The following is a 16,926-nucleotide window of genomic DNA, read 5'->3' on the forward strand; positions in this document are numbered from 1 at the left end:
TCAGATTGTGGGTACAGAGTCACTTTTATAAGGCTAATTGAGTCTGGGTTCACACTCTGTTTTTGCTGTCCATTTAACAGGTCCATTTAATTGGGAAAAAAGGATAAAAAAACAAATGCATTTGTGTGCACTGTGCATCAATTTTGATCTGTTTTTCCATTGACTTCCATTATAAAAAAAAAAAAAAAAAAAAATACGCAAAAACATATATGACCACGTCCTTTCACCAATTCTTAGTTTTCGCCCTCAAACAATTCATGTATTATCCCTGTCATCGCTGCAAACTCATCTACTTATGTATCAAAGCAAGTTGTGGTCTTGGCTCTAGTACACAGCACCACAAACCATAGCTTTGCCTGCTACTACAGATGGCCACAGGCCCTCATTGACCTCCTCCAGTCTGCCACATAGTCCAGTATAACATGCTGAGAGAGAGCATGTCTGTGATAAGTGTAGAGCATAAATATGTATTTTAGTTTTTTTCTATGGTTGGATGGTATAAATGGCACAGGCATGACAGATATCGCTGCCAATAAACCTATTTATACCTTATTCTGATGTAAAGGGGCTGTTGAGGGATTGTTTGTTGTTTCCTTTTTCTTTTAAAAGTGTCCATGCCTGGCTACAAAATAAATAAAGCTTTATTCACCTACTGCAATGTGCTCAAAAACTAGAACTGTGTTGGTCTAAATCACAGGTGTTAAACTTACAGCCCTCCAGTTGTTGAAGCATTACGATTCCCATTATGCTTGGACTGCCAAAGCTTTGGATGTTCAGGCATGATGGGAATTGTGGTTTTGCCACAGTGTGAGGGCCATGAGTGCTGGTCCAGCAACAACCTTCTTATACCAACATCCCAGCAACTATGTTATCATTGGGACCACAACAGGCAGAATAGATTCACGCATAGCTATAAATGTGATTGCTTTTGCTTGAGATTCTACAACCCTATAGAAATGCATCGGACATAGAGCAGATTATAAGTAGAATGGACCTATCCTGTACTATAGGAGGACTATGAACCTCTACCTTTTTCAGCATAGCCATACAACAGACTATGGCAGCGTCAGCTTGTGATCAACTTGATTTAGAGATTGAACTCAAGTGAACACAAACTAAGGTTTGGAGCTGATATTTCAGATCTCAATCCCTTTTAGGATTAAAATAATGTCAGATGTATACTTCAGATGAGCTTTGATGAAGACATGACAACAGCCTTAAAACATGTTGTTCTGATGTACAAACAAAAGTCTACGAGCGATTTCTCTGTGTTTCCCAAGGCTGAATACTTCAATGGGTATAGCAGACTATTCCCGCACAGAGTCACACAGAGCAGCTTCCCGCCAAACATGTCTCAGAAGCCGTGTTTCAACATTCTTTCACTTGAAGCTTGAACTCACCGATATATCACTTCACAAGCAAATAGGTTTTCCTTCATGGAATGTCTTTTATCCAGGAGGATCCTTTATGTCCTCGGTAGGCAGCTTGATTCCCACCACTCTCACATTAGTGAACTGAATTGGGATGGAGGCCCATTGGAAGTACATGTAATTTAATCTCGTGTGCACAGGACCGCCTTTTGCACACAAGCCACTTTTGACTCCATAAAGATTTATGCAGAAAGAATAAAGTAACAGCATGGATCCCTTAATGTACTGCAACGCAAAATGCTCCTTACAATGTACAATTGTTTACTTGTAGCTCTCTTTTTATAACCTGATACCAGCTTCTTTTGGTAGAGGGCATTTTCCCATGCAGGTAGCCGTGTATAAAAGATGCACTGAAGATATTTGTTCTGTAGTCTGAACGATATACAGTATTTAGCAATTTTATGACTTTATAAAAATCACTGGTGGGGAGACGGAATGTTTCAGATTTTCCCAATGGTAAAATCACAATATAAACATAATAAATAATATTTGCCTTAAAAAAAAATTTTTAAGAAAATCTTTTTCCTGTGACAGAAGTTCTAGTGACATCAGTACACACCACCAATGTCTCTATAGATTGGCAGTTAAATGCGTCACCCCCCTTGTCAGTCACTTAATTCCTTATACATCTGGTGCTAATGAATGCCCTAAATCACCTAAATATTTATCAGGCATCTACAGGAATTATGAATAATAAGGGTATATTCACACTATGGAATACAGGCGGAAATTTTAAGCCGAGGCCGTGTGGCTGATTCCGCTTGAAGTTCCGCCTGTCCCATTGCATTTCTCAGGCTTGATCCGCCTAAAAAAATCAACATGTATCCAATGATGATATCAGTATTACGACCACCATGCTTCTTTTTGTAACTTGAATGTCCCCTCCTAATGTGATCCATTATTTTTCTCTTTCAGAAAAAAAACTGAAACCTTCTGACGGACTAAAGAAAAGGATAAAGCAAAAGTTTGGGCATTGAACTAAAGCTTCTGTGTCAGTATTTAAAGCTACCAGGTTCACAAGGTGAGCGCTGAACATCTTAGACAGGGTTGGCATTATGATCATGGTGTGAATGCACCCTTAGGCTGGGTTCACACACAGTATATTTTAGGCAGTATTTGGTCCTCATGTCAGGTCCTCATAGCAACCAAAACCAGGAGTGGATTAAAAACACAGAAAGGCTCTGTTCACACAATGGTGAAATTGAGTGGATGGCCGCCATATATGTAAATAACTGCCATTATTTGAATACAACAGCCGTTGTTTTAAAATACCAGCAAATATTTGCCATTAAATGACGGCCATCCACTCAATTTCAACATTGTGTGAACAGATCCTTTCTGTGTATTCAATCCACTCCTGGTTTTGGTTGCTATGAGGAACAAATACTGCCTGAAATATACTGTGTGTGAACCCAGCCTTAGGCTATGTTCACACAACGTATATTAACTGTTTTATTGTTGCCTGGGCCATATATAGGCCTTGTTGTAAAAAAAAATTTCAAAATTTAATAAAAAATAATTAAAAAAAAAAATAAAAAAAATAAGTCTAGCCATTCCGTGACCCAGCCGGTCTCTGAAAAGATCATCCCGGCCGGTACTGCAGTACCAGCCGGATGATCTTTGCAACCGCAAAGTTCTGATGTGGGCGCATCCATGCACGCCCGCATCAGAACTCTCCACTCCACGCTATGGAGCGAGCGGCTGGAGCACTGGCAGGGTTTTCTGCGGCCGCACAGCTGGGATGTGCGGAAAGGGATCTATTCAGGAAATTCCTTTTACATTTTATACACTACTCATTGAAACTTATTGTATATTATTAGCAGGTCTTCTCTAAAGCATAAGATTCAGTTTCTAGATGGCACTGTAGCTGTATATAATATGTATGGCATATACAATTATATATGCATATATAAGTGTTTAATATTGCATTAGACATTCACATCGGAAAATCATTCATGCAGAATTAATGTTTCTTTTATACCTAATAATAAGCCTTGAAATTAAGAGCCAACCTGGGCATTTCATGTCCAAATTCAATTTAATCCCAGAGAAGCTTGGCACCTATAACTAATCTTGTTATTTAGGAGTTAATAGTAATAGTGGTCTCAGCATACAGCCGCAGCCTGGCACTATTAAACTATGACAATATTAAAGAGTTTTATTAAAAGTAAAGAATATAAAGGCTGCATATTTACGGAAAATTAGTGATAAATCCTTTATCCGTATAGAAATGGATAAATCTGTCCACACGACGTAAAGTATTGGCAGTGGTTGTGTGTTTGGAATGATATCACAGGGTGCTCAATAACAATCCATTACCCATTGATTGGCACATTATTGGTTTGTGCACTTATCTCGCAATAACACGTGCAAGATCCACTCAGAAAAAAAGGGATTTGAGTTCTTAATCTGTGCCCTAAATCCCCTCTCCTGCATAATGCTATAATTTTCTGGATGTATGATTGAACAATGTCCAAGAAGCAAATCAGCTCAATTACTGCAGATTCTGACTTTATAATTGTATATGTCTGCTGGTCCAGAATTGTAATACGGCCTTCCCTTTTATTCCAGATGTATGGTTTTATGTGATTTATTCTTGCTCTTTTACATTTGATATATAATAGTAATATATGATGAGTGTATATGAATACATTTAGTGGTTGTGTTAATGAGGGGCAAGGCTTGCTTTTATACCATAAGAAAATTGGGTGGCTTTTTGTTCCATTCAAATCATTCTGTGAAGAAGTGTCATTATCTCGCAATATATGTTAGCTGCTCTTGGATCTCTAAAAGAAAACTTCAACTCGACAAAATGCTGCACTGGTAGGATGAATAGATGAATAAAAGAGGCAGTGGACATTATGAATACTAAATATGAGAGAGCTGGGAGTTATAATGTAGAGGACAAGGTAAATAATAACGTATGCATTTTACTTGTGCCCACATGTACCAACGATGTGACATGTTTCTGTTTACCAATTCACAGAACAAGAAGAAGGCCTTCAGTGTTTGATGGATGCAGTATAAAATGTGGATCTTTGTTCAGGGTATATGTACAGTACAAGTACAGGTCAGACAGGAGAACTAACACTGACATGATTGGGGTGGATACTGCCTATGCCATGAGTGTGTTATCCACCTGTAATGCATTACCTGTACTTGTACTGTACAAATGCTCCAAATAAGGATCCATGTTTTATATTGCATCCGTGAAGCACTGCAGTCCTTCCTCATTTAACCCGAGTTGTTGCCTTGTACATCATTGTGCTCCTAGGTGTTGGATGTGGCAAGCTGGAATTCACAATACACAACACATCCCTTAAAGAAGTATTCCCATCCCAACCTTTATACCATATCCACAGGATATACCTTAAAGTTAAAAAGTGTTTTTGGGAAGCCAAAAACAGCTAAACAGGCTGTTTTACACAGTTTAATGCTGTTAACATCAAACTGTACCTTCTCCACTACCTCCAAGTGCAGGTCGCGGAGGTGAGACCCACATCTGCAGAACATTTATGGCAAATCTTGTGAATATGTCATAAATGTCCAAGATGGGACTATTCCTTTAATGCCACTAAGAAATTAACAGCACTAACATTATCCAATATAAGTCTATAATATGGGTGTCTAATAACTAAGATGCCAAAATCTTCCAAAAAATTACATAAATGAGAAAATTAAAATAAGTGATACCACCATCAGTGCGCTTTTCAATTGATTATCTCCACTTCGCTTTACGATATTGTCAGATTTCTCCAGGCTGAAAACAAATAACTATCTAAATTGCAGAAATCAGATGATAAATTACATTTTTTTTCTGCAATGCAATGGTTTCCCAGAGTACAACTCTGGCTGCCACACAGTTTTAGAATGAGAATCTATGTGCCAAAATATAATCTTTTTTTTATTGTATTACATTTCTAACACATACATGGCAGCGCAGCTTAGGCTCTGGTTACACATGAGTTACGATTCTTGCTGTCGTATGTAGAGGAATCTGTGTGGGAGTCCCTGACACAGATCTGAACGGAGCGTTAAATAGGTGTGCCATACAGGCCCGGGACAAGGAGTTTTGGTGCCCTAGGCAGAGAAGGCAAATTGCGCCCCCCCCCCCCGAACCCAGCGTTATCAGAATCGGCGGTCAGTTTCCCTAAAGGCCCTATTCCAAGGAACGATTGTCGGGCCATATTCGGCTGATAATCGTCCTGTGGAATAGTAGGCAACGATCAGCCGACATCATTCATGTCGGCTGATCGTTGCGTCGTTTGTCTTTCAAGCATGTTGAAAAACAAACGACTGATTCTATCATTTTACTGCAACACATACTGTACATGCCTTCACCACTGCAGTGGGATCCGGTGCCTTGCTAAAAAACATTTTTATCACAGGTTGAGAGTGTCAGGGAGGTGGGTCTGTGACAATGTCTGTGCACGCCCTGCTCTATGGCTGCTGCATCTTCAGGTCGTCTCCACTCCTCCAGCTGTCACTTATTCTGGAGGACGTGGCAGCTTGAAGATACAGCAGTGGCCAGAGAGCAGGGCGTGCACAGACATCGTCACAGACCCACCTCCCTGGGATAAAAATGTTTTTTTAGCAAGACACGGGATCACACAGCAGCGGGGAAGGTTTGAGACAGCAACTGTATTGCTTCCCACTGTGCCAGTGCTCCCCCTGTGCCCCCATGTAGTAGACAAGCCCTCAACGCACCCCATATAAATTGGTTTGCCAAATATGTGCCCCCATACAGTATAGGAGATCTTCTTTGTGCCTCCATTTAGGTAGGGTTTAGTAGTGGAGGTATTGTGGATAAGGGGTGTAGTAGTACAGGTATAGATGAGAGGTGTAGTAGTGGAGGTATTGTGGATAAGGGGTGTAGTAGTACAGGTATAGATGAGAGGTGTAGTAGTGGAGGTATTGTGAATAAGGGGTGTAGTAGTACAGGTATAGATGAGAGGTGTAGTAGTGGAGGTATTGTGGATAAGGGGTGTAGTAGTACAGGTATAGATGAGAGGTGTAGTAGTGGAGGTATAGTGGATAAGGGGTGTAGTAGTTCAGGTACAGATAAGGGGTGTAGTAGTTCAGGTATAGATAAGGGGTGTAGTAGTGGAGGTAGAGTGGATAAGGGGTGTAGTAGTTCAGGTATAGATAAGGGGTGTAGTAGTTCAGGTATAGATAAGGGGTGTAGTAGTTCAGGTATAGATAAGGGGTGTAGTAGTACCGGTATGGATGAGTGTTGTGTCAGTACATGAAGGGAGTTGCAGTGTTGTCACAGGCTGACAGCAAACCTGTGATAACACTACAACTCCTTGCATGCACTGACAGCCTATGACATCACTACAACTCCCAGCATGTACTGGCAACCTGTGGCAACACTACAAACCTGTGGCAACACTACAAATCCCAGCATGCACTGGGATCCTGGGAGTCAGTACATGCTGGGAGTTGTAGTGTTGTCACAGGCTAGCTGTCAGTACATGCTGGGAGTTGTAGTGTTGTCACAGGCAAGCTGTCAGTACATGCTGGGAGTTGTAGTGTTGTCACAGGCTGACAGCTAACCTGTGACAACACTACAACTGCCAGCAAGTACTGGGAGGGATACACACACATACACTCACTCACTCACTCACTCTCACACATACATGCATACATCCACTCTCACACACACATTCCCATGCAGGCACTTACATTTCATGAGGGATCTCCTTCTATCTTCCCAGCACCTGCAGCTCCTCTGTCGTCCTCCTCACCGGCACTATGCTCTCCCGCCCCTCCCCCTCCTGTCCTGCACAGACAGGAGACTGAAGCCATGAGGTGAGAGCCGGTGAGACCTACAGACTGCTGACAGGGGAGGGAGCACGACCCCAGACTGCATCCTAGTGAGAAGGACAGCTCTGTAAAAGTCTGTTCTTCTCACTAAGCAATGCAGTATACAGCCAGCAGCACCGTCCCCTCTCTGTGAGTCACCTGGCCCCTACAGCACTCCCGTCAATGCGGCCCTGGTTACAGTGCAGGGTGGGCTGGCGGGCGAGCGGGGGACAGGACAGGATGGATGGGTAAGAAAATTAATTACCCATCCAGACTGCGCCCCCTGTAGTTTTGCGCCCTAGGCCATCGCCTACCCCTGCCTACTCTTTGTCCCGGCCCTGGTGCCATAGATGTATAAAGGGTACCTTATACATGCTGAACCTGTTGGAGAACAGCCAAAATATTGTTCCAGTTCCCAACATAGTTTGGTCTATTTAGGCCATTTTCCACATTGGATCATTCAAGAACAGTCTGTCCAAAACCTCAGGGATGTAAGACTATGGACAAGTATGAAAGACTTGATGGAGATGGATTATGACAGGGGCCACTGAATGAAATTGCCCTTCAGGGTGGCACCATGCAATTGTGTTACCCTGCTTTTTCCTACTTCCTTTTTTAATTTGTGACCCAACGTTTCTTTAGTTTTGAATCTCTCTAGTTATGTGGATCCACGTGAGTTAGCATATCAATGCTCTTGTCAACCCTGCAGGATGTGGATATTAATTTAGAAAGTGAGCTGGATCCATACAATTGAGGAGATTGCTCATTCTCATTTCATTTGCACTAGTTTTCAAAAATCTAATTCAAAATTGTGTTTTAAAGCAGGAATAGCCTCACTCAGATATGATGCCTCAGCTTCACTCATTGTATCCAGACTGAAGGAGCTATTTTTCGCAGGAGATGTGTCTTAGGTGTAAAGGTCTGGCTCAAGGCTATTGATGCAGTTTGTACTAGTTCCAGGCGTACATGGGAGAGCCGAGGGCGGCAGTCTAATTATTAGTGTATTGTGATCACAGCCAGTACCAGAATACATTTCACCAGCAGCACTTTACAAGTTAAGTAGGCCTGTGATAACAGATTTTGTTTTTGCTGTTAAATATTTAATTTCTGTTATGCTGGTTGATCCCAAATTATTCTCCAGACTTAAATAATGCAAACGTTTGTCCCAGTGCCAAAAAACAATTTACAGCCAAGTGTGTTGCTCTGTCTAGAGATGCGTAGTCAGCCCTGGTAAAGTAACATGCAGGTTGTTGTGAATTGCAGCCCGACATCCTAATCCACAGAGAGTCGAAGTGCAATTATAGCAATTTTTGGAAAGGCTTTTTTTTTTACAATTAACAAAACTCATTTTCAATCTGCATTGTAGATGGGACGCAGAAATCACAGTAGTGTAGCAGTACCAGGAAGCCACTCGAGCAGTGCCAGGAAGCCACTCGAGACCCAAAGGACAAAGAAAAGCTTGCTTCATCTTAGTGTAACATTTCTTAAAACATCCCCTTACACAATGTTCCCCCAGCAGAAAACTGTGGAGTTGTATCATCTGCATTTGACGTAATTATAGGTCCATTTTATTATGGTAAAAGAAATTCAGGAAAATAGAATTATTTGGAGAATAATATCTAGTAAGGTGTATTTAGGCCACATTTTAAGTCCATGCAGATATGCTCTAGTTGGATTTTATAGCAGATTTGTACTCACTACAGTCATATGTATGATTGTTCCCTTTTTTGATGTTGTGTGTATGTGGGGTGGGGGGTGATTTGTGGTATCAACAATGGAAGAGAATGTTCACTACATGTAGGTTTACACTAATCTTTACCAAAGGAATCTTGTCAATTTTTCCAGTTCTTATCTTTTTGACTAGTTAGAAATTAAAAATCCCCCGCATTTAGTAATCTTGGATGATGTACCATGCATTATATGCTATACCGTACCTCCCAGTGTTTGGATAATCCTATGACTGGCCAAATTGAAGTCTTGGAAATCTGGCCAAGTCAACACCTTGAACCTTGAAATCATTCCTGAACTGTTTTTGCAGTTTGGTCTGCAACAGTGTTGTTGCAATCCTAGGACATGGGTACTCTAGGCCCCGCCAATTTGACACAGGGCTGCAAGTTTCAAAGTTGTTTTTTAGGACAATAACTGCATCACCTGCTGAACGGACCCCAGGACAGATCTTGGATTAAAAGCAGCTATCCAAATGTACAAGCTGTTTGGGGGGGGGGGGTCCAATTGTGGGTACGGGTCGCTTGACTAGGTCATCTTTATTCTGACTTCATAGTCTTGCCCTCATGTTCATTTTGGACACTTTGGAAGTGGCCAGAGGTAAACGTGATCACTGGTCTGTGGCTATACAACCCCATATACAACAAGCTGTGATGTACCATGTGTATTCACAACTTTATTCCCCACACTCATTAATAACCTTGTAGTGTTTGTGATTGCTTTTATGGTTGATCAGTGTATATATATATATATATATATATATATATATATATATACACATGTATTAGTATGTACAGCATGTATGTATGTATGTATGTATGTATTATACACACATATGAACAGTCAAGCACAAACCGTATGGCATTGCATCCGTGGGAATATTTGCATTCTTACTTATTGAACATGGAAGTTTCCAGACAATGGAATGCCTCATTAGACAGAATGGGAATGTCGTGCAGGTAGCTGCTATACAAGGCCATTAGAAAAGCATGCTAGAGGCAGACAGGAAGTCATAGTGCAAGTTACAACAGTTTAGATTGTTCTTGCTACAAAGTATGCAGAATACAATTGTCTTGGAGGAAACAAATCAGTCACAAAAAAACTAAAAAAAAACCTTATCTGACAGAAACTAGGGTTGGTCAGCACAATAGCAAGTAAAGTTAATCATGTACGAGCCTCAGTTATAATGCCAGTTCCTTGTGGTATTTTCTTTCCCAGTCTGATAACCTTGGCATGTGATAGCTACTAATGGAGAGAGCTCACTGTGTTGGCATGCACTTCTTAACGTTACTAGTACTTGGGAATGGAATTTCAGTTCATAAGTAACATCACAAACAAGGGTCATGTGGCAGCCAGAGAAAACACAATTACCAGCTGATCACATCTGCTTTACTCATGCTTAAGGCCAGCTCTAGAAGTACATGTCCTGGACTTTGTTGCCTACTGTATGTTCTGTTCTGTCTTAAGAGCCCTATGTACAGTGATAAATGGTTCACTCCTTGTATTTTAGGTTCTTCTAGACATTTATGGTAGGAGTATACAGTGGGAGAGGTCTACCTGCAATATGTAGATGGTGTCTAAGTGTTCAGACCGCAGTCAATCTCTAGAATGAGCTTGGAGAGAAGCGTATGGCTGAACAGCCCTCTAGATTTACACTAGGAGTCCATCCACTTGTCCTGGCTCGTTCTAATAATTGGTTGGGGTCTCAACACCCAGACCAGTCTCTACAACTAGGGCATTGCCACCAACTATTTCCTTTACCCAGTGGCATGGCTAGCAGGGGGCACCGATTGTAGCCTTCGGGGATTTTAAATTTTATTATATTATAATATAAAGGATCTTAAAAAAAAAAACAGCAGAAGACTTTTCATTCTGTGTGTACTGGTTTGTTGATCAGTTGACTTTGCCAATTACATTGTAATGAAATCACAACATGGTCAGCTATACATTTGTTGGATTAGTCTACGGTATGTTTGTTTCAGTGTTACAGTATAATATGTTTGTTTCAGTTGTAATTTTTACCTAATCGTTTGGGTATGTTATGATCTAGCGGTGGTTTCTTGAGTTTTTATCAAATAGAATCACAGTTCACATTCTTGAGAATACAGTCAAAAGACATTGAGTTAGTCTACACCAATGTACACTGATGTCAGTGCTGACAAATGTAGCCTCCTGACTTGGCCTACGATGTAGATGTGGACATAACCTGTAACTTATGTACTTGTGTTTAAAAAGTTTTTTCTCGTAGGAAAGCCTTCATATATATTCAGCATGATTATGGAAGCCCTGTGGCATAGGGACCTCATAAATATTCTGTTTGGCTGAACGCCTTGTTTTGCAACCTATATATGCCCGCAAACTGGTGTAAATAGATTGATAAATCTTTCCAACTGTGTTATGCCTAGTGCAAGGCCTGAGGGGATGATGCATGGCACACAGATACTCTCTTTGATGTTCATTGAATTCCTGTGTCATACAAAACATCTTTATTCCCTTCACTAGACATAACACATTGTAAGGATGTCTAAACAACTGCACACCGTGTACACACTACTATGCTCCATGATCAATGTCAAATGGTAGAATTGAATTGGAGGGACACTTTACAGTAACTGTTGTTTTAACATGCTTTGCATAAACCTAAAGGACAAGTGAATGTAGGATACTTTGTAATATATCTTATAGAGAAAAGTGCTTCTTTCTTCTCTTATCAAGCCACCTCCACTGATAATCTTTCATTCACGTAAAAAAATATAGCTCAATCCTGTGTTTATAAAATGGAATAGCAGGAGAGGAATGGAATACAGGAGAGGAAGTGAGTTCAGAGAGTAGAGGCAGGGACACAGAGGGAATGCAAGAACAGTCTTGTATAAGCAGGGGCGTAGCTAATGTCTCCTGGGCCCTGATGCGAGAGGTCAACTTGCCCCCCCCCCTTTCACGACCAAGTGATGCTACTGGTATATATATATATATATATATATATATATATATATATATACACTCACCGGCCACTTTATTAGGTACACCATGCTAGTAACGGGTGGTCTTCTGCTGCTGTAGCCCATCTGCCTCAAAGTTCGAGGTACTGTGCGTTCAGAGATGCTCTTCTGCCTACCTTGGTTGTAACGGTTGGCTATTTGAGTCACTGTTGCCTTTCTATCAGCTCGAACCAGTCTGCCCATTCTCCTCTGACCTCTGGCATCAACAAGGCATTTCCGCCCACAGAACTGCCGCTCACTGGATGTTTTTTCTTTTTCGAACCATTCTCTGTAAACCCTAGAGATGGTTTTGCGTGAAAATCACAGTAGATCAGCAGTTTCTGAAATACTCAGACCAGCCCTTCTGGCACCAACAACCATGCCACGTTCAAAGGCACTTAAATCACCTTTCTTCCCCATACTGATGCTCGGTTTGAACTGCAGGAGATTGTCTTGACCATGTCTACATGCCTAAATGCACTAAGTTGCTGCCATGTGATTGGCTGATTAGAAATTAAGTGGTAACGTGCAGTTGGACAGGTGTGCCTAATAAAGTGGCCGGTGAGTGTATATATATATATACACACACACACACACATACACACCAAAATAGATATTACCAATAACACCAGCATATATTAGCGCCACACCACAGCCACTACCATCACCACCATATTGTTACTGACCAAATCCAGTATACTGAGACCAATAAAACACAGTACCAGATTATAAGCAACAAATAATACACCACACACTAACACCGCCGCTGCTACTGACTAACACCACCGCTGCTACTGACAAATACCACTGCATACTTACTTACACCACCGCTGCTACTGACTTATACCACCTTATACTGACTAACACCACCGCTGCTACTGACTTATACCACCACATACAATAATATAGAGGTAGCCCCAGCTCTACACAGGTTCTGTACACCATATTCATTACAGTGCAGTTATATCAGGTGACTCTCTGATCAGAGTTCTTCCCTTTTCATCTTCTTCTCCATCTGCCCTGGGCCATTATGAGAACTTCTCTGAGCCACGAATCCACAGAATCTGCCAGACAAACATATAAGGCTCCTCACACTGACACCATCCTCATCTCACTAAACACTGCACATTTGTAATGGGCGCTTTGCACCCTCATTTAGTGGATAGGCTTACTGTGTTGTTCCCCTTATAGATGGCCCCCCTGTGTTGTCCGCCTTATAGATGCCCCCCTATAGAAGGCCCCCTATGTTGTTCCCCTAATAGATGGCTCCCCCTGTGTTGTCCCCCTTTATAGTTTGCCCCCTCTCCCCCCCTCCCTTATATATGGCCCTCTCTCCCCCCCTCCCTTATAGATGGCCCCTTCTCCCCCCCCCTTATAGATGGCCCCCTATCCCCCCTCCCTTATAGATGGCCCCCTCTCCTTCCCCCCTTATGGATGGCCCCCTCTCCCCCATCCCTTATAGATGCTTCCAGATGAGATTGTGTTCTAGATGCCCCTGTACTGTCACCTGTGCAGTGTAAACCCATCATATCGTACCTATCGTGTGCCTTCGTGCTGTCACATATATATAATATACTATATACCTATCCTATATACTGTGTGCCCCTGTAGTACCCCTGTAGTAAGTAGCATGTCTAGGTCTCTTCTGAGACCACCTAATAATGACAAATAATGTTTGTTTTTTTTACTTTATTCAAACAAAATATCGCCAGTTTGGCATGGCCAAATAGGTGTGGCTGCAAAAAGGGGCGTGTCATAATATCGCCCAATTAACGTTACTGCAGCTACATGTACGATTAACCGTAGTATTGATTGAGGCCATTACCACCAAGCCCTACTATAAAGGTACAGTACAGGAGACCCTCATCTATGTGTTTAATGACTGCAGAGGGGAAAATAGCAAAAAGGCCAGGAATAGTGCTACCTATCATGTACAAAGGGTAGCTTAACCTGAAAAGTCTAAATCTAAAAGGCACAAATGAGTCCCCAAATCAGACAAGATTGTTACTACTGGTGCAAACTATCAAGATATACATTTTTTCTGCATTTGCTGGATGATGATTATTACACTGGAAAAAAAGAAAATGAAGTTGTCTGTTCAGCCCTCAGTGACTCAGAAACAAATCTAAACGCCTAAATTATGTGAATGATATATTCCTGCTTAGGTGTTTACAGCCATTTAGGCGTACTAATTATTTCTTCCATTTTCTGCAGACTGGTTCCTTAGTGCTGGACATCATGTAAGCAACAGACGACCTCGGCAGGGAATTATAACACATACAATTATGTAATATTCATCTGTGTAGAGAGATGTAGCGTTTAATCTCATTACAGCTGAAGAATAGTTATTGGTGAGCTGAGAACTACTCTGCTCGCTTGTTATTGCTCGTAAAGGTGAACGGCTTGTTGCATATTTCTGGTGGTCTCATTTGCTGTGGTCATTTTGTATTCCTAATGTCCCCATTAGAGCTTAACAAGCAATTATTAAACCAAGCTTGTCAGCTTGGGAATGCAATTGATCTATTGATCTTATGTAATGTATAATATTTAGTTACAACGGATTTGCTTTACAGCTGATCTAAAAAAAAAAGAGGACAACCGATGAGCAATTGTTGTGGTTTACATCAGGGATGTGGTTTACGTTAGGGATCATGGCACGTCTTCTCATGTACCGTACATATTGCATGTACTCCAGAGGGAGACTGTCAGTGAACAGAGGAATATAAATTTTGCCTCCTTCATTGAATGATATCAGATATTTGTTTACAAGCTCTACAGTTTATGCCATCTTTAGACATTAGATCTGTCTGTAGTCTGTCGTAATAAACCAATTTGACAGCCAGACGTGTTGTAAACTTTCATTTTGTGACGTTTTTCACTGACTTTTGGGGGGGTTATAGCAGGGAGCCTGAATATTTTGGTTGGTCTCATTGTTCACCTTACATTGCACTTAGCTGCATTATTGGGAATGTCAGCTAAATGAATAGATGTTATATAGCCGCATATGCAATCTCCTGGGAGGAAAGTTTATGCAAGGAAATTTGTTTATTTAAAACAATTAACTTTGTATTTTTGTCATGTAATTATGTCTATATCCTGAAATCTAGAAGCTACTATTACTTACTAAATACATAACATAATTAAATATAATCTTTTATCACTTTATATTACTCCACATTATTATGACTAGACTAAATGTGTATATATAACTTAACCATAAACATGTATCTAATCCACTGGCAAATTTATATAAGAAAAATACAATGAACAAAATACAAATATATATATATATATATATATATATATATATATATATATATATATCTTGCAGTTAAATAGCTTATCCCCTTCCTATGTTATACATACATAAACATTACAGACAAGCTTCCCATTCTGCCTCCACAGCACCACCTCCAGTGCAATTGTAATGTAATCTTATGGTGATGGATTATGTGGTGGAGAGGTGTGCTATAGAGATGAAGCAGGACGTTCCATCTGCTAATTTATAGTTATGTGAAGCAGGGATCAGGTTGGCTGTCAGTTATCTATTCTGCCACAGACTGTATCCTTGTTTTCCAGGACTCCCTAGGGCTGCATCCAGTCTCTCGAGGCAGCGGGAGTCAAATGCTCAGTGGTCAAGTTTGGAGTTCTCTCATCACTACCAACCACCACTTTGCTATCTATCTATCTATCTATCTATCTATCTATCTAGCAACAAGGATAGTAGGCAGCACAGCTCGGAGCTGAAAGTAGAGATGGGTGCCAGCCAGAGGACCTTGACCACGGGTCAGTGTAGTTATCCAAACAAATTCCAACGGCACTCCGAAAAATTCAAATCAAACGTGCAATTTATTCATGTAGTGCAGCACAGCAAGGTAAATTGTTTCAACCGTCTCACACGGTCTTTCTTGAGAACCGTCTCACACGGTCTAGGAGCTTGAGAAAGACCGTTTGAGGCGGTTGAAACGTCGCTTTACCTTGCTGTGCTGCACTTCATGAATAAATTGCACGTTTGTTTGGATATCTATCTATCTATCTATCTATCTATCTATCATCTCCTATCTATCTATCTATCCTATAGCTATTTAAGGGGAAAAAAATTGATATAGGCTATACAGTTATAGGCTATGTTCACACTGCGTATAAATCCGTCCGTAGATCATACGCTGCCGTACATGTGCGGCTGAAACTACGGGCGTGGGAAAAATCGGCATGCGGCCGGATGTGTACGAACCACGAACATACGCCCGCAGTACAGTTATGCTTCCCTAGCTTGTTTCGAAGCGATCTGAGGCAGGTCATTTACTTGGAAATCTTCGCCCAGCCCCGTAAACCACACAGAACCTTTTGGATCAAAAATCAAGTTCAATTTGGCTGAAATAAGTACTTTGTACGGGACCGCATGAAAATCCACGGCCGTGAGTTTCAACATTTCCGTCCTCAAACAATGGTCTTGTTAATTTTTCACGGCGCCGTATATGATCCGGCCGTAAGCTCATACGTAGTGTGCACTGTGCGGGCGTATATCTTATACTTTCAAGCGAACGCATCAACCTCAAAACTACGTGCGTATATTCACGGTTCGCACTATGGACGGCAGTGACCAATTTTATTTGTGTTTAAATATTGTTAAATATTACTATCTTACAGATTTTTATTATTCTTTTTACATAATGTGTCCTGGTAAAATTATTAGATACCATTAGGGGAAATTGTATATGTGTGTTTTGTAGACCTGTTTCGCCCTGTAACCGGCTTTTGTACAGATGAAAATACGTCCTTGTACAGCCATGTATTCTAGAACTGTTCTGGATATGTAAGAATGCAGTGGTTATAGCCCAAACAGCGTCATTATCACCCTCCTATATAGAGATCCAAAAAGACTCAAAATACTATTTAGTTCATGTCATGTGTCACATTTTAGTTATGTGGATTAGCTTGCCATTTAAAGACCTTTATGTACTAATTGCATTTGTGTTGGAAGCCTT

The 16,926-nt window shown here is 41.0% G+C and overlaps 1 protein-coding gene across 5 annotated transcripts in view; it reads left to right on the top strand.

Moving 5' to 3' along the window:
• The window catches only part of SORBS2 (sorbin and SH3 domain containing 2), a 215,782-nt gene that overhangs the window by 55,844 nt on the left and 143,012 nt on the right, over window positions 1-16,926 (top strand). For all 5 annotated transcript variants that reach the window (XM_069977711.1, XM_069977715.1, XM_069977713.1 and 2 more), the window contains exon 2: window positions 2,346-2,451. The gene's annotated coding sequence lies outside the window, so the exon portion shown is untranslated. The remainder of the gene's footprint in view (window positions 1-2,345; window positions 2,452-16,926) is intronic.

This window comes from Dendropsophus ebraccatus, chromosome 7 (genome assembly GCF_027789765.1).
Source record: "Dendropsophus ebraccatus isolate aDenEbr1 chromosome 7, aDenEbr1.pat, whole genome shotgun sequence".
In the NCBI taxonomy this organism is placed as follows: domain Eukaryota; kingdom Metazoa; phylum Chordata; class Amphibia; order Anura; family Hylidae; genus Dendropsophus; species Dendropsophus ebraccatus.